Here is a 20,042-nt window from a genome sequence, read left to right on the forward strand (position 1 = left end):
CCATTTATTTCACTGGAGTTTTAGGCTCTGTTAGCCATTCCATTCAGAAGCAAGTAGAACACATGTACATGGAGCAGAGGTGGTGGAGAAATTCAGTTTGCATTTAAATGTGAATAAATCATAATTCTCAAAGAATATGTGAACTGGAATGCAGCCACCCTTCAAAATCTCTACTTCTCTGAATTTTGCAATGCAGTTTTCTAGCCTTGTAATGTGTGCAAAAACGCATATACTATAGTAAAGTGGGGTTGAAAATGAGTATATGGGTGAAAGTAATATGCTAAAATGCATTGTATTCAGAAAAATTGCATGCAAAGAGGTGTGTTTTAGAAGAAATTGTGAGATGGTGTGGAAATGTGAAGAACTGACCTTGAACTGGAAAAATTATTAACTGAGGACTCAGCAACATTAGTAAAGAAAAAGCATATTAAGTGCGTTATAACACTGTGACACCAGATGGCACTGTGGAGTTCTGTCTTTCACCAATGCGTTTTCCATTATAAGATTTACAACACGTTTTCCTGAAACATTTTTTTGATGTGTCTAGATCCAGCCTGAGAGAAACTGAAATTCAATGATTTGCATATTGAAAAATAGACAAGCTTCACCCCATCTTGTTTGCCCTGTCACCCTACACAAGTTGTTGGGTGGCCATCTGAAGGGGGGACATTCCTACAGTTGTGCAGGCTCCCTGTATGATGTAGAATTTGAGTTTCCAGAGATTTTCATCGTGGTGGAGTTTACACAAATAGAACAGCACCTCCCTTCAGAAGTTTGGCCCCCAACACATGGTGTGGGGAGGGCAGAACTAGTGTCCCCACTCTGTCCACTCATATGTTCTTACTCATGAGTATAATAGGGCAACTGTCCTTAGGATTATGTAGAAAGATCCAGAAACAGGCAGAGTTCCTTCCTGTACCTTTAATTGTGACATATATCTTTCTTCTCTCCTGCAGCATTATGACCAGGTTGCAAGTGTGGTTTGTAGATTTTATACATCCCAAATATTCCTGGAAGAAGCTTTTCTCAGGAAAATCTCTTCTGAAAAGCTTCAGCTCCGCGCTGAATGAAACTCTACAGCTAGTTCTTATTAGTGGATGAAGGAAGCAATGGCACTGCATCTTTCAGTCCTTCAGTTGAGGACTGAAAGGAGTAGAGTCATAGCCAATTGATGGGAAGGGACAGGACAATTATTTGAAGAGGTTGCATAAAGTCCATTTTCATCCATGTACTTTGGATAAGGTTGTCGTAATGCCATATGTAGTGGTTCCCTCAAACTTGGAAAATATTACTGAATCACAAAATCAGGGACTTCTTTAAAGAACAGGTACATTGCTAAATCTTGCACCAGTCTTTGAAGACTGTGTGATGACGCCATTATGACAGTAATACCTGGTAATACTAGTCCTGTTAATCTGGTATGTGTGGCAAAGCATGAGTTTAGGATAAAACGCAGTACAATACGGTGAAATTGTGGGGAAATATCGAGATCAAAGAATGACTAATGAAGAAATACATACTATACAGGCAAAACGTATTATCAGTTAATATCAGTATCAGGCACATGTCACTGAAAGATGTAAAAGAGACTGCATAATAATGTTATACAAAGAATGTTAAATCCTTACTAGCAGCTATTTACTGTTTAAAAGTATCACATAATCAAATAGCTGGAAGAGCTATGAGCAAAATTTTAAAAAAGAAATCTATAGATCAAGGATTTTTCCTCCCAGGATACATCAATAGTCTTCTAGCATCTCCCAAGGTTCTGCTGATTAACCCAGTAGGATATTAATTAACAAAACATCTGCCATCCATCCTCAGTATTCCCTTCTACCAATTAGAAGAGATCTGGGAAACTCAGACTTCAGAAGCACATCAGAAATTATTTTTGTAGGCTGACGGCTGCAGTGCCTCCCTGATTGAGACATGCTATAAAACATGCTCTATAAACGTTTTAGTCACAGAACCTCAACTACAAACAGGCATCATAATTCAAAATGGATTATATGCCTCGATTTTTTTATATATGTCTGAGAGCTGATTCTCATAAGTATTTTGTATAAGGCTGAGGTGAAATCTTTCTCCCTCCAGTCCCTGCATTCCACCACCCTAGTCAGGGCCTACAAAGTTGGGAGTGTTTCATTTAATATCTTTTCAGAGGTGCAAACAGATGTGAAGTGTGGCAGAAGCTTGCCAGCCATTTTGCTGAATACCGATGGTGGACAGCACTTTACTTTTACCCACAAGACTCCAGATTTGTGGAATCTGCCTTTGTGGAAACCGCCACAGGGTGACATCTGAAGCCAATTCAGAGCGAGAACAATGTTTCCTGCCTTCATTCTGGAGATTGTTGGGGGGCGGGTGTCCACGAATATACCGGAGCTGGATTACCTTTCTTTTATTTGTATGCCACCTTTTTACAGTTAAAACCATGCTCAAGGCAGCTTACAACATGAAAAATGTACATAATTACAAATATAACAAAAGTAGTCATGAACAATAAATAAAGCACATTTAAAAGTACAGAACCAAATCAAAACAATTTCCACACAAGTCATAATAAGGTCTAAAAATAAAAAAAATACAAAATAATGATAATACAGTGGTAACTCGGGTTACATACTCTTCAGGTTACATACGCTTCAGGTTACAGACTCTGCTAACCCAGAAATATTGCCTTGGGTTAAGAAGTTTGCTTCAAGATGAGAACAGAAATCGTGCAGCAGCAGCAGGAGGCCCCATTAGCTGAAGTGGTGCTTCAGGTTAAGAACAGTTTCAGGTTAAGAACAGACCTCCAGAACGAATTACCGTATTTTCTGCTCTATAAGACTCACTTTTTCCCCTCCTAAAAAGTAAGGGGAAATGTGTGTGCGTCTTATGGAGCGAATGCAGGCTGTGCAGCTATCCCAGAAGCCAGAACAACAAGAGGGATTGCTGCTTTCACTGCACAGCGATCCCTCTTGCTGTTCTGGCTTCTGAGATTCAGAATATTTTTTTTCTTGTTTCCCTCCTCCAAAAATTAGGTGCGTCTTGTGGTCTGGTGCGCCTTATAGAGCGAAAAATACGGTAAGTTCTTAATCCTAGGTACCACTGTAATATCAATAGCGGCAACTACCTTCTCCAACAAAACCCCCATAAGCATTGCACAACTCAGGAGTCTATTCAGCTGCCTCAGGTTTTGTAGCTGGAGTCATTCCACTTTCCCAGGCCAGGTGGAAAAAGGCCTGCAAGGCAGGGAGCAGGTCTCCCAGGACTCACAGCCTGTAAGATCTGACAGGAGCATAAAGCATGCACTGGCAAAAGAGAATAGGGTGATAATTTTGTGTCTTACACATACAGACTCCAAGCCCCTAGTTCCCTCCCCAGAGGGAAGATTGCTGGCCAATAAGGATTCCCCCCTGCCTTACATGTGCACATATACAGCTGGCTGGCATATGCATCAATGTAGAGTCGGTCTAGCTGACTCAACACCCCCACACGCTTTCAGTATAGGAGATGTATGTGCAAGCTCTCCCCCCACCCCATAGACAGGCTAGTCTGTTAGGGCTAATGGGGCACTCTGCCTCTTATATCTATTCCAAGAGGTGATACTGTTTGTCAGTTTCTTTCTCCTTTGTCTAAAGTTAGCAGAAGGAAGGGTAGGGGGGAAACTAGAATTAGTTGGCTGTGTCTCTCATGGGCTCTGGCTCCCCCTACTGTTGGCCTCCTTGACTGACCTTGTCTTACCGCACCAGCCATTGTGCCCCCCCCATTAGTACTGCTTTAAAGAAAGATATGTAGGCTGCGTGCAAAAAAAAAAAAATCACACACAAAAAGCATGTATCATGCACACATTCTGAATCTCACAGAAAGCCCCTCTGTGGCATATTTAAATAACAATGGAGTGGTTTCGTGGAGCCATTATAAATTTTGCATGATGCTCAACAGTGATGGTCGAGACAGGTATCAGGGTGCACATTTTCCAGTTTATTGTTGCCATGAAATAAAGCCACGCAGTTGAAACGCGACACCTTTGCCATGTGGTTCTGATTCACCGGCGTGCCATTTGCTCATTCAAGGAACATAATTGATTGCTGCAAATTCTACCTTTGCTGTGAACTCTCCCCCCCCCCTTTCTGTCAGAACACTGAATCCCCACAACAGTGGATGATGTATTAGGTTTTGTTGCTTAATTCTTAATTACTGCTGCGTAGCAAGATATGTGGCACTGTGATTAGCTTCCTAACAAAGAGAGCTAAAGTGTGCAGCCAAGGGGTAATAATACTGATCAAAACTTGGAGTGGTAAAGACCTTACGCCATTTTTTTTCAAGGCATCATTGATGTTGCTACTTTTATGCTCTCTCAAAAGATGATTGCAATCTAGAATTGCCATTTTTCACACAGAAATACATTGCCAGTTGCCTATTGACTAATGGGAAGCTATTTAATGCCTGTTCCCCCCCCCCCCATATACACGCTCCCCAATCTGATCTGAAACTGTTTCAGATAGAATTCACCAAAACCTTTAAATTACATTTCACTTTAATATTTGCCTCTTTTAAAAAATTTCAACTTCTGCTGTTTTTAATCTCTCTGAATACATAACCAAGAGTTAGAATTGATGCATCTTTTGAACACAATCCTTTGTAAATATTAAGATTTAATCATAACTACATATTTTTAAAAATACTTTTGGTCATTCTACATAACTTTGATCAGATTAGAAGTCGTGCAGAGTCTAGCTTGCTTAAATGTACACAAGGGACCATTGCCTGGCTAGCCCTTAAAAATAACCCTAAATCTTAGGTGGTATTGGTGGTTTCTTTGCAGCCCAAATTTAGTCATGCATAGTATACAATTAACATCAAGGTCTCCAATTTACTTGGAAGTAAGTGTCTGTTAGTTGCAACCTACAACAAAAAAAACAGTTTACTGTTCTGCAGAATGAAGTCTCTTGTAGTTTCTTCGTAGAACTTAAAAAAAATAAATACTCAGAAATCCAGAAAGATCTCTAAGGTCACTCAGTCCAAACTTTTGTATGAGTCATGATTACAAGCTTTAAGCTATCAGTGGGAAATTATAGCATTTCAAACACCTTATTAAGGGAAATGCTTCTCCCGCGTTACATTCTAAAAATCAAAACATATATATATTTAAAAACATAACATGATATGATGGGGATTATACACCAATGCTGGTCCTGTTTAATGGGATCAAGGAGGATATGCACAAAGACTTGAAATCTTTACTAAGGATCGTCTTATGAACAAGAAAGTGCAAATGTCAACAGGTTCTATAAGACCAGGAATGGTTATTAACATGTTTAGAACTTGTGGAAATGGGTAAATTAGCTGAGCAGATTCAAAGGAGAGAAGGCAGATTACAGGATGCCAACTTTGCTGAAAGCTGGAATTGCTTTGTTAACTTCTGAAATGTAAAACCTGGAAATGCGAGCCTTGAAAGGAATTTATTTCTGTTAATGTCAATAATGAATAAATAGTTTCGGGGGGAAATCAAATAAAAATAAGCACCAGAACAACATATATTACCAGTCAAATAAAAGCAGCAGTTAAAACATCCCACTGCAGATTAAACTTTAAAAGCCTGAAGTTGATGCCAAGAGGGAAGCAGAGAGAGAGAAAGAGAGAGAGAGAGAGAGAGAGAGAGAGAGAGCGCATTTCATACAGCCCAGTAGCAGTGGCGTAGCGTGGGTTGTCAGCACCCGGGGCAAGGCAAGTAATTTGCGCCCCCTAACCCATGGATTTGCGCCCCCTAACCCGTGGATTTGCGCCCCCTAACCCATGGATTTGCCCTAACCCCAGATGTTGTGCCCGGTGCGGCCCGCCCCCCCTGCACCCCCCACGCTACGCCACTGCCCAGTAGGTCCTTCCCTCATTTGTTACTCATCTTCGCATTCTAAGGCAAGCCTGCAGAGATGATCTGAGTGTAAAGACAGGCTGGAGTTGTAAATGTCTCATTATTTAAGTTGGAGTACAATATACTCTGCACACACTCAGGAGATCAGTCATCATTATTGCTTCTTTCGGAATTAATTCCAGGCAGTGAAAATGATTTCTAGAACTTGATCAAACTGATCTCAGGTCACACCAAACACCATCTGTTTAAAGCACATTTTATGCCACTTCAACGGTCATGGAGAACCCCCAGGAACTGCAGCAGTAGTTTGTTCAGGGTTCTGACCTCACAAAGCTGCAGTTCCCAACATCCTTGACAAACTATAGTTCCCAGGACTCTCCATGACTGTTGAAGTGGAATGATACCGATAAAAAATATTTCATATTCTGGTCCTGAAGTTGGACGGAAACCTACTTGTGGGAAATTAACTTTGAGTATAAAGTGAAACAAATATGGGCAGTATATGTCAGAAGAGAATAGTGATATTAACACCCTACCGTCTTCTCAGCTCAGGGTGGTGTACCTAGATGTGAGTTACCCCTTATCTTCACAACAGCCTTGTTAAGTAGTGTACACTGAGAGGGAGGGTCAAAACTGGGGCAAGATCACCCATTCCCCTTCTTAGCTAAGTGGGGATTTGAACTCTGACCCCCCTGACCAAAGAGTCCAACACTCATAATTACTATACCACAGTGTCTCCATGATTTGTTCTTCATTAGTGAAGGTATTGCAATAATTAACTTTAAGGGGTGGGGAATCCCCATGCTCCATGCATCCATTCTCTGAGGTGTGATCTACACATTATCATAATACGGAGGCCATTTAGCATCTCATGTGGTGAATCTAGCAGTACTTTTTTTCAGCTGCCACAGTAATGGTGCTCTCTGCAACTGTATCCATGCTTCACACTAATCTTCCCCCCCATGAGCTATATTCTATGGATGGGCCACAGCTGTTCACATGCTGAGGAAAGTGAGTGGGTGAAACAGCCCTTATACGCAGCTTAATGAACATAATCAATCAGTGGTGCCATAGGACCAGTGGCAGAGCGCATGCTTTGCGCATACAAGGTCCAAGGTTCAGTCCTAAGCATCTCCATCTAAAAAGCTCTTGGGTAGCAGGAGGATGAGGTGAAGGACCCCAGCCTGAGAGCCTATGCCAGCTGGAGTCGACTGTATTCAATAAGATGAATCATGAATGCTTAAGAAATTTGGGTTTCTGTGGATTCCATTGCAAACTGACCTGATCCATGTCTTTGTGTATATTGAAACTTATTTATCCTTCATGAAATTTGAGGTGCAGTTCTCAGCTAAAAACAAAAACAAAACATGTACCGAAACATGTCATGTAAAATGCGTATTTTTGCATAAAACATGTATGTTGCTATAAAATATGTATTTTGTGATAAAATAGAGAATAAAAGATGTGCTTAAATAAAAAGTGTGTACTTAAATAAAAGAAAAAGAAATAGCACAGGTTAATGTGGAAACAGAATGAGTACGTGTGAAATGGACTCAAACTGGAAAAAGACTGAACCATCCACCCCTAAGGCAATACAAGGAAACTTTTATATGTTCTCATATCAAGTCAGATTTCTTTTAGCCTCAAGTTGATAGTTGCTATAGCAAAGTTTTGTTTGTTTTAAAGTGAGGGGGGGCTTTTATTCCTTGCTCATGTATGCCAGTCATTTTATCAGCCAAACAAATTAGATATAGATGCCATGTTAAAATGTAAGTTATCTTTATAGAGAGTAGTGGGAGAACCTGTTACTTTCATTAAAGGTTTGACTGCCAAAAATCTTTAAGTGACATCTGCACATCTAATATTAGACAATACAATTTGAACTACTTGCGGCAGTTTCACAAAGTGCTCTTAGAGGGGAGCAGTTCCTTCTCCCCAGGATATGACATTTCAGCTTCTCCCGCTCTTTAGGATACCAACATGTCTTCCAGAGCTGAGGCCAAAGGCTCTATGCTTTAGCCATCCAAGTATTGATATTATCTCAGCGATACACCCTAAAATATCTTACTGTGGCATTAAAAACTGCCCCCCTAATGTGGAATAAAAAAAAAATCCCCTGTAGACTCAGAGTTGTGGATAAGGGAATTGAAAAGAGTTCCAAAGAAACTGGCACTAAGAGTTAGAACTGAGAAAAGAAAAGAAAAGAATCTTAGCTTAATTACCACACCATCCACATTCTTCTTTACTTTCCAAGCTTTAAGTTTTACACACACACACACACACACACACACACACACACACACACCCTCCTGCTTTTCCCCACTCCGAACTCTCACCGCCTCCTCCTCCAATCTGGCTTCTCTGCCTCCTTGACAGGCTTTTTAGCCTCAAGTTGATAGTTGTTAAATCAAAAGTAAAATGCAAACCAAAGTTTCTTTTAAGAAAGAACTGAGAACAATGCTTGCTGCAAAGGCAGCCTCGCAGAACTGGCCCTACTGTTAGGCATAGAGCAATGTGGCCGCTCCTGGCAGCTGATTAGAGGTGTCATGAAAGGGCAGCGAATTACTAAAGGATGATTATTCTATATTTACTCCCAATGATATGTGCATGTGGGATTTTTCAACATCCAAAATCATTTAACCAGACCAGGAGAAGCTGCTCCATTAAGGCGAATGGGGCACTGCCACACCAAACTCAGTATTCCCTCAACCAGCCCCCAACTGCCTGCATTGTACACATCCAGACCAGATGGGGCATTGGCTGCCACCTTCCTCCACCTTAATCTCATCAGTTGTTGCTTGTAAAAAGAAAATTGGGACAAAACTTGGGTTAGTTGACTCTGCCTGTTATTGGCTCTAGCTCCACCTATTTGAGCCTTTCACCCTACCAATCCCAACGGGCACCAGCCGACATTGAGCCAGTTCTTAGTAGGAAGTGTCTTAACTTGCGAGAGGCAGCAGCATCTGCTCCTCTGCCTCAGACAGCAAAATGCTGGGGGCCAGTTCAGTGGCCAGGGAGCCTCATCCCTGCTACATTTTCCTCTCCTGCAGAGAACGGTCAGGCCTGTGGTGCCACAACTAATGTCCCAGCTGCTGCAGGGCAAATTGTGCAGTTCTGTTGCTATCCCCAGGTGTTTCTAAATTGGAGCCCAATCCATACTCACCCATTCACCTGCTCGGCCCAATGCTTCAAAAAGCCTTTCTGCCTCCTGCCCCCCCCTTCACACACTGTCTTCATTCCTCCCTCCTTTTAGCATTGCTTAAAATGGGTCGCTTGGCCAGGAAGCATGGCAGGGACAGCCCACAAAAGAGGAAGTCATTCTCTGTAAGTTTCGTGAGAAGGGGTGCCACTAATCTTATTTAACCCCATACAAGTGGCCAAGTGTTTTCCATGTTTTCCTTTCTTAACCTTAAAAAAAAAGAAGTCCTACGCTACTCAAAACAACACAAGTCACTCTCCCCATCTTCCCAGCTGCCATACAATCTGGAATGGTTTGGGAGTGACACGATGCCGTGTCACATTGCTCTGTTTCCAGTGCATTCTGGGAAGCATGGCTGTCACAAAGTGGAATGGGGCTCTCTCCACAACTTCCCGCTAGCTGGCAAGACCCAGTAAGACAAGAGGCAATCCCCTTCTGAAAAGTTTGGTTACTTTTCTCCCACCCATTATTTCAATGCGTAATACAGTCCATTGGACTGCCAGTTGGCCATCTTTGTCTTACAGAATGTGTTCTCCTATATGACACACATACACTGATTCATATCTAACATCTGACCAACACTGAAACAGGACAACAGTGGGATTGAAGACAACAGTAACAGGAGCTTCCTTATATTTGTCTAATGATCAGAAACAAAACCCTTGCTGTTAAGGGTAAATGGTTATGTATGATTGCACAGCTATAACAGGGAAAAGAAACACATATATTTGCAGAAGCTGTAGGATAAACTGCTAGTAAAAGTGACCAAGCGTTTGAGATAGAGAAGTTAAACATTTTGGACATAATGAATAAAAACTTTTAAAAATATTTTCTTCCAACGTGAGCAGGCAGTGCTCCTTAGCAATGTATTCTGTGTACTGATGCACTGTTTTCCACATTCACTTTGGGAAATTGGGGCAGTAATCAATTCAGTGTGAAAAAGAGAAAGAAAAGGAGGGAAAGAAAATGCCAAAACATGGTGCAGCCTTCTAGCAAACCTATCAACAAGAAAAGTTGAGATGGGGAAGCCAGCACCAGATACATCTTCTCAAAGCATATCAGTAAGGGATAAAAAAGGCAATTTTGCTTTTTTTAAAATGTGATACAAAATTCTACAAGACACTGCTAAGATTTCCAGCTGGCCCTTTTGATTATATAATTACAACTGATTCAAAGCTTCATATGAAAGGAAGACTTGATAGGGGCCTCACATGCATGCATTAAGTTTGCAATATTTGATTATTATTTTTTTACGTAAGAAGCATCTTACACCCATTTGCCACCGAAATATCCCTTTCCCAGGAGGAATTGAGAACTTCAATCCCTTGCTGTGCTTTGTCTGATTCAGATTATAGAGCACCTTAGGATACAGACAGACCACTATTATTTGTCTGTAAAATTCTTTGCCTATCTCTGGAGGTGTATAATGAATTGATGACAATAATTAATTGTAATTATACCATTCCAAAAAGGACTTGCTCTGTTATCAACAAACTTGTAATTAAACCACATGTCCAAAGAGATCTTAAGCATTTCTTGCCCTTTATCTGCTTGTGCTAAAACCTAGATTATCAGATGTTGATGCAAGAAGGTTCTCTTTTTTAAAATAAAAGGGGTGAAAAGGAATAAAACTTTAGATTTAGAACCAAATTAAATGTGTTAATGACAGACTTTAATTTTGTGCTTCCGTACCATTTTTTGTGGCCATAAAGTATTTTCTCTATAAGGTCTGTGTGTCAGAGTGATATCTCTGGTTGTGGCCAAGATGACTTTTGTTGGTAAAAAATTTCCTCCATCCCTTTGGTGAACTTGATTGAATGGATTGTTTCTAATTGACAGGATCAAGTTAGATTACAATATGAAAATTCACTACACAAGACTGTCAGGATCCTAGTGGGAAAATCCTAAACACATTTACTCAGAAATAGAGCTCATTGGTGCTGACTCCCTGCTAATTGCTTAGGATTGCAGTCTTACTTTCCCGACACAAAGGCTGCAATCCTAAACACCCTTTAGAGTAAATCCCACTAAAGTCATAGGGAGTTATTTCTTAGTAAATCTTGCTGCATGAATCTGATTTACCTGAAAGGAAATGCTGTTGGTTTTTATTAATCTTATTTCTGAGTAGGAATGGGGAGAAATTCAAATCACATTTAAAGATAAATGTACTTGATTCACACTTTCTGAAAGAATATGAGAGGTGACTCACAGATATCCTTTGAAATTTGCACCTCTCCAAATTTTGCAGTGCAGTTCTCCAGCCACGTAATGTGTGCAAAAATGCATATATTGGGGTAAAGTGTGCATAAAATGCATATATGCATGAAAATAACAAACTAAATTTCTTATATTAGGGGAAATGTTTTGGTTTTTTTAATGTGTATATTAGGGGAAATTGCATATAAACGTGTATTCAGCAAAATTCACACTAACAGTTGATGAATTTTTCATCAGGACTTAAAAATAATATTGCAAACTAACATGGAAATGTGGAGAAATGAATTTAAAACTGGAAAAATAAGAAACTAAGAGAAATGAAAATTGACGGATTCACCCAGCCCTACTTCTGATTAAAAGCCCCGTTCCACGATACATTGGGTGAACTTTTCTAAACCTAGTGATAGGACAATTTCCCTCACCTCATTTTGGATTCGGCTCAGCAAATGTTAGATTTATTTGAACATATTTGAGGGGGGAAGTTCTGTATTCCAAGGGTTCTCTCACTGGCTTTGATTGATGTCCCTTGTGATGCAATAGGCATGTACCTTATCTAGTTCCCAGCACCAGACATAGTAGAGACGTACTCGGAAATTCAGCTCCTCACTCCCTTCAAACACATTAGGGGAAAGAAAAGCATTTTAAATCTGAATAAGAAACACTATGGCCCATTTACCCCAGCAGGCTGTTCTCACAATGGCCACCCAAATGCCATTTGGAAACCCTCAAGTAAAACCCAAGAACAAGGGCACTCTCCTCTCCTGTGGATTCCAGGCATTGCTGCTTCCAACTGTGGAGGCAGCTCATAGCTCTCATGGCTCAGAGTCACTGATAGCCTTTTCCTCCATGAATTTGTCCGATCCTCTTTTAAAGTCATCTCAGTTAGTGGCAATCACTGCATCCTGTGAGAGCAAGTTCCATTGTTAAATTATTTCTACTACTTATACAGTGGTACCTCGGGTTACATATGCTTCAGGTTACATACGCTTCAGGTTACATACTCCGCTAACCCAGAAATAGTGCTTCAGGATAAGCACTTTGCTTCAGGATGAGAACAGAAATCGTGCTCCAGTGGCGCGGCGGCAGCAGGAGGCTCCATTAGCTAAAGTGGTGCTTCAGGTTAAGAACTGTTTCAGGTTAAGTACGGACCTCCAGAACGAAGTAAGTACTTAACCCGAGGTAAAGGTAAAGGGACCCCTGACCATTAGGTCCAGTCGTGACCGACTCTGGGGTTGCGGCACTCATCTCACTTTACTGGTCAAGGGAGCCGGCGTACAGCTTCCGGGTCATGTGGCCAGCATGACTACACCACATCTGGCGAACCAGAGCAGCACACGGAAACGCCATTTACCTTCCCACCGGAGCGGTACCTATTTATCTACTTGCACTTTGATGTGCTTTCGAACTCCTAGGTTGGCAGGAGCAGGGACCGAGCAACGGGAGCTCACCCTGTTGCAGGGATTCGAACCACCGACCTTCTGATCGGCAAGCCCTAGGCTCTGTGGTTTAACCCACAGCACCACCCGTGTCCCTAACCCGAGGTACCACTGTACATAATAATAATAAAAAATAAATCTTCATCATCACTATCAAAATTACTTTTCTGAGGTAACCAAGGTCTACCTTCCTCTCCCAGTTGAGCAGCAACAACAAAAACAGATCTTTTAGAACAATTGCAGGCAACTAAAGTTTGTTTCTGGGTAAACTTGCTAAAATAAACAAGTTTTCAGTAGGCATCTAAAACAAATATAGGGTACTCGCCTACCATCAATAGACAGGGAGTTTCAAAGCACAAGAGCTGCCTGGGAGGGATTAGCCACGTAGCTCACAGCAACATCAAGTTACATCAAGCATAAGAAGTTAATATTAAGCAACCTGCATAGCAGTTCAGATTGTAGTTGCAACAAGAGTCTCCGCGAGAATAACTGCTTTAACATTGAATAACCCTTGTGCAGGCTCTTACAGAACACTTTTCTTCAGGCATTCACTATGTTGAATACTGACTGTTCATGCCCACAACCTCACTTTATATTTTGAAGCAGAGAAAAACATACAGGATGACAGGTGCTCAATTTGCAATGCAGTCAAGCACTGTGTGATCGACAAATTTGCACCACAAACCTGGTAATTACAAACTTTAACAACATCCCTCAGACCCGTTGTTGTGTACCCACAAAAAGCTACAAAGTTGGGATTGCATGGTCATTTTTGACTACTGATATGTGACATTGGTTCAGAAGATTACTAAAATGCTAATATGTGTGGAATTGTTCCAATGTACTCCAGAGGTATAGATTTATGGTTGTCAACTACTATAATCGCTTTGCCCAACACTTATTGACTGACTGACTGACTGACTGACTGACTGGATTTCTTAATTCCAAAATCCACAGTTAGACAATGACAAAGTTTTCTTGATCCTAAAATACCATATTGTTCGCTCTATAAGACACACTTTTTCCCTCCTAAAAAGTAAGGGGAAATGTGTGTGCATCTTATGGAGCGAATGCAGGCTGCACAGCTATCCCAGAAGCCAGAACAGCAAGAGGGATCGCTGTGCAGCGCTCCCTCTCACTGTTCTAGCTTCTGGCTTAGCCGAGTGCAGCCTCTTCAGGGCAGTGGGGAACACAGGAACAGATAGAGTTAACTGTCTTCCAACACCTCATCTGTACTCCCTAGCCACAAGCATTTGATACCTAAGGTCTTAGGCACTGGGTAGTTGAATCTGCCTAATGGCAGAGCCGGCCCTACATGGTTAGTGGGTGACAACCAATGTAACAAATAGATTATAGGATTTAAATGACCTGGAAATTTCCTTCCCTAGCCTCCAAAATGTGACATCTTATGAGTAGAGAGATGAGGATGGCGACACCATTAGGGAAGCAACTAGAAGAATATGTCACATTTGAATTTGTACGGATAGAGTCACACAGGGAAATTTTCATCTGGAGTTAGCTGGACTATTTGGGAATCAGACGCGGGATTAGTGGCTGTGTTTGGGGTTTGTTCCCCACAGTGTTTCCTTTTCAAAGACTCTGTGTTTGCACTCAGACAGCATTTCATTGTCATTTTCCCGATGCTTCCTTACCTTTCAATTTTTGTGCTTTATGTGATATTTCACACGACACAAAAGTCATTTCTGAAAATCTAGTGGAAGTTTAGCACTCATTTCCATGTTAATTGCTTCCAAAAAGAAATCCACTTACAACCCTGTTAACCTGGAAAATCACAGTTTTGTGCTGTGATTTCCCCACAGTTTTCATCGCTCATGCTGCCACCACTCATGTAATGAAATTTGGGGTGGTATTCTGCCTTATCATTCTTTCTCCTGCCATTGTGTGTATGTCCATGTGCCATGGTGATGTGCCCTAGACCGGTGGCATGTAGGTCAAACTCCCGGCTGCTGTAAGGTAGGAGGGCACGCTGTGTAAGTTTGTGCTTTACAGTCCCCTCCCACTGCACCTCATTGCCCTGCACATCCTCGGGCTCGGACAGGCTGAGAGGGTTACATGCCAAGGCCTATGCCACGTTTCTCACATTCTGAAGTTAAATAAAGTTGTGGCCAATTTGAACACATACTTCAGTCTCTGGTCTCATACTTTGGGGGGGGGGTAGGCTCCATGGATGGGGTTCAGTGTGTGTGCGTGCAATGAAATTTGGGGTGGTATTCTGCCATATCATTTTTTCCCCCTGCCATTTTGTGTATGTCCATGTGCCATGGTGATGTGTCTGGTGATATCTTCTGTTGTGTCACACCATGACCACCAGTGTGAATTGAATTTAACCCAATGTGGCAGAGTATCAACCAGAAGAGAATATTAGAAACTAGGACAGAAGCACTGGCATCACAACCAGGAAAACCAACATAGTAATCCCCACAATTGAATGCACCCTATAAGACTTCAGTGCTCTTGCGTACAAAGATAACTAAAGTCTGCAGTGCTGCCCCTAGGGAATGTGGGGAGTGTGTGTGTAATATACATATATATTTTAAATTGTTTTGTTGTGAATGCTTGCAGTGATTTCTTTGAGATTTGTTTTCTTTCTGACAAGATTTCTGCGTTGGTGTTAGGCAGATTTTCTAGTCTTCAACAAACCAGATGGCCATCCAAAAATGTGATATGACAATTTTTTAGTGGGGATTTAAGAAACTAAATCCATCAAAGGAATAACAAGCAGGGTTTTTTCCCCAAGACAATCTGAACTATTAAAAATAAATATTTTTACTGTCTGCTTTTGAACTATAATAAATAGCTGCAGGGATATCTACCTAACTTCTATCTTTAGGGAAATAAAAAAAAATGGGTATGGGTTTTTTATATTAAAAAATACCGTCTTTATTAATGAAATACCAGTTTTATCTATGTGTAGGCATCCAGTATTTATCACCAAAATTGAAAAGTCTGATGATACTTTAATAAGTATGTTGCTTACTTAACAGAATACACTCAGCTTGAGAACATAGAGATTCAGATTATTATTTGCTGAAATGCAGCTGTAGAGTTGATCTTGTGAGTCTCTTTAGTCCAAGCACCTTGAAAGAAAGTATGAACTCCAGGAAGCAAATATCCAAAGCATGGCATAACTCAGTGGTAGAGCACCTGCTTTGCATACAGAAGCTTCTGTCTCCAGGAAAAGAATCTTATCTGAAATCCTGGATAGCTGCTGGCAGTCGTTGTAGAAAATACTGAGGGGTTTTTTGACTGACTCGGTACAAGGCAGCTTCCTGTGAATAGTATATGTGAAACATGGCTAAAGCTGCTTAGCATGTGGCCACAGTTTCCAAAAGCATCCAAAAAGTTGGGCAGTGCACTCTTTGAATGGGGCACCTTATAGAATCATAGAATTGAAGAATCTTAGATTTGGAGGGGACCCTGAGTGTCATCTAATCCAACCGCCTGCAAAGCAGCAATCTCAGCTAAAGCATCCATGGCAGATGGCCATCCAACCTCTGCTTAAAACTTCCCAATGAAGGAACATCCACCACCTTCCAAGGGAGTCTGTTCTACTGCCCAAAGTTCTTCCTGGTGTTTAGTCAGAACCTCCTTTCTTGTAACTTGAAGCCGTTGGTTTGGGTCCTAGCCTCCGGAACAGGAGAAAACAAGTTAGCGCCATCTTCCATGTGACAGCCCAATAGATATTTGAAGATGGCTATCATATCTCCTCTCAATCTCCTCTTTTCCAGGCTAAACATACCCAACTCCCTCAACTATTCCCCATAAGGCTTCATTTCCAGAACTTTTATCATCTTGGTCACCCTCTTCTGCACACATTCCAGCTTGTCAATATCCTTCTTAAATTGTGGTTCCACTTTCAGTGGAAACATAGCTCATTATTGTTATTTTTCTCAACTGTGCTTACTTTAGCTTTTGGAACATGCCTATGAATTCTTGTGAGAAGATGGTGGCAGGGGCAGAGCTTGGATCCCCCCATATCACATCACCATGGTATGGTCCACACATGGCACTGTATTTCTAGTCCTCTTATTCTGCTGGTTGCATTCCACAACAGATGAAACCCTTTAGTTATGGTTATAGATAGGGATGAGGGAGGAATTCCATCCGGTTTGCAAACATACCTAATTCACACTTTCTGAAACTATACATGAACTGAAACACAGCCATCCTTCATAATTTACACAGCTCTAGATTTTGCAATGCAGTTCTCCAGTCAAGTCATACATATATTAGTGGAAACAGCATAGAAAATGTGTTTTATTAGGGGAAATTGCTTTGCAAAAATGAGAACATAAGGCAAAATTGCATATAAAGATGCATATTTGGGGGGGGGAGGAATCACACTAAAATTCTAAGGAATTTTCATGGGGAAATTAGTATTTTTTGGGGGGGGGATGCAAACCAATGTGGAAATGTGGATAACTGAATTGAGATTAGAAAAATGAGAAACAGAGAGAAGCCAAAACTGATATATTTGTCACTCACTAGCTATAGATGGAGGGATGTGTAAAAAGTGTTGCCCCCCCCCCCACAGAATTAACAGGTCAGATTTGTGCATAAGCTTCACACTGAAAAAGCCCCTAGTACCAGATTAAAGTTTCAAGGCTGTATAGTATGTATTTGTATTCTTTCTCTAGTATTTTTCAGTTTTACTACTCTCCTTTAGCACAATCTATCTTTAAAAGCCATGTTAAAAATAGATTATACTCTCCCCACCTCTTCTCTCTTTTTTTGGTGACAGGGAAGTAGGGTTATCTTGGGCTTATGCTAGAGGAAAGGGCAGCTGAGGTGAGGATGTGTGAGCACTTCTCTTCTGTGGTCACACTGTCGTTTTGCCAAGGACTGCAGTCAGGGGTGTTTTTCCCCCAGTTCCCAAGTCTCAATACATCCCTGTGAAATAGTTGCTGCAAACATGAGTCCTGGCCTTATGCACGGGCATAAAAGGGATGTAGCTTGTTCAGGACCGTAACTGATTTTCTTGTCTTCTTGCCCCTCCTTGGTGACCTGACCACAAAACCCACCAGAGCAATCCTAGGCCTTGTACTGTTTACCATATGAATTTAGCAAAGTACACACAGCCCAGCTCTGGTGTTGAACCCACGAACAAAAGCTGATTTATGGTCACCAAATCCATTTTTAATGAAACCTTTCCCAAAATACCAACAGAGTGTTTATATTTCCAAGGGCAACTCAATAGCAAAGGAAGAAAATAGACCCCAAGAACAACCCTCTCCTTGGTTCTTGACTCAGGAATACTTTGGGCAGTCATCATGCCTTCCAGTGTAATCATTATTTTGCAACCTGTATGGGATAAACAACTATTCCTTTCGGGAATAGAGCTTCGGGGGGAGATTCCACCCACTCTCGTCTTGCTTCCTATTAAATATTAAATACCAGTATTGGACAAGCAATGTGGGGGGAAATGTGAATGACAAGATCAATCTGGTTAATAACACAAGCTGTTGCTTCTGTACCACAGGTGATACACAGAAATCTGCATTGCGGCGATTATGTCACGCCATGTGTTTTCTGGCATTGCAGCAGGAAAGATGACGAGTTGGACTGAAGAACACTAAAGTTGTTGATGGTGTTGAGGGTTAAAAAAAAAACTAACCAAACATAAACTCCTAGTTTTCATGGTTTCAGTGAAAGCAGATGAGCTGTTATTTATGCCCCCTTTCAAAATAAAAGTTTTCTCAAGTTTATTATAAAATCTGTATAATAGAAACCTGTAAAAGCCAATATGCAAAAAAGTTAAACTAAAAGCAGCAGCATAAAGTAGCTTTATTTATTTTGCAGTGTGTCTGTGTGTACATATATACCGTGTGTATAAAACACCTAATTCCAAATGGTTTGGGGGTTTTAAAGATCAATATCAGCACTTTATATGGGGCCTGGAAATGAACAGGTAATTGGTGCAGCTGACACGAAATTAGTAGTCTAGTAGTCTAGCATGGCTGCAGCTGGGACATAAATAACCAAGGCAAGGCCCACTGTTAATAGGGCCACATCTGGTCTATTAACCTGAGATAGCAAAGGCCATAATTTTTAAAGTAATAAATAAATAAATATGAGGTGCTTGATAAATATGGGGTGGCTATTGGGTTGTGTTTTTATTTTTATTATAAATTTTGTGGATTTGTATCTTGATTTTACTCTGTGAACCACCCTGAGACTCCCAGGTATAGGGTGGTATATACATTCTAAATAATAATATTAATAACAACAACAACAACAACAACAACAACAACAACAACAACAACAACAACAACAACAACACAGTGGGTGCCAGAACAAAATGGCCACCATGGGCAGCCAAAGGAGAAGGAGAAGGTACTACCATCACAAAAAAGCACCACCACTGCCAATGCTTCAACAGATAGCACTGAGTCCAGGAGAATCCCCTGTTTAAAAAGGGTCATGTAAATTCATTCTAGGACTGGGCTCTATACACACAGAGAGAGAGACACACACACACAAACATATATGCAATGTATACTAATGCCATTGGTTTTAAAGTCTAGTAACTTCAAGTCCTTAAGAACCCATTTTCTGCATACAAAAATGGAAGATAGCAGACAGGAGAACTAATTAGCAAAAAATATATAGCAGTAGGAAACCAATCCATTGAAAATGTTTTACCCATACTGTTCTTCAACTCTAGTGGTTCATGATTGCTGACATTTTGACTCTGTTTCAGAGACTATCACTGCAGTATATTATAGCTGAGAGTGAGAGATGGTTTGGGTGATCTTCTTTACAGCTTTGATTGTAATCAATAGTAGCCGACAGGGTTTCGGCTAACTGGGAGTAGAAATGCTACTTCAATAAGAACAGTGTTTTCTTATGACAGGGATAATTATGTAACTCCAGAGAGCTTTGTGGATCTAACTGTGACATCGAGATAAACCCTCCCGGGTGATTGATTTCTCTATTATCTCAGCAAAGGGAGAGCCTGTGGCCATGCACAGCTCAGTTTAGAAGAGAAAGGAAAGATATTGGATTGATATTGGCCATAAAAATGTTGCCATTAATTCACTTTGTGTATGTGTGTAGCTACAAGAGCGAGGGAAATACATAGAAATGGTAACCAATAGACACACTTCAGAACTGGAATGAAGAAGTTATCTGCAGAATTGGGTGGAATTGTCATCAGGACGTCTGTGTGACACACTGCTCTATGTCTCATATCCATTTCCATACACCAGAGAGACTGAAATTCTGGAGGCACTTATGGGATGGATGAGGACAAATAAGCTGAAACTCAAACAAGAGGGAGGTACTGTGGGTGGAGATGTTGGACAGTCTT

The sequence above is a fragment of the Podarcis filfolensis genome (assembly GCF_964270895.1).
Source record: "Podarcis filfolensis genome assembly, chromosome: 11".
NCBI classification, from domain to species: domain Eukaryota; kingdom Metazoa; phylum Chordata; class Lepidosauria; order Squamata; family Lacertidae; genus Podarcis; species Podarcis filfolensis.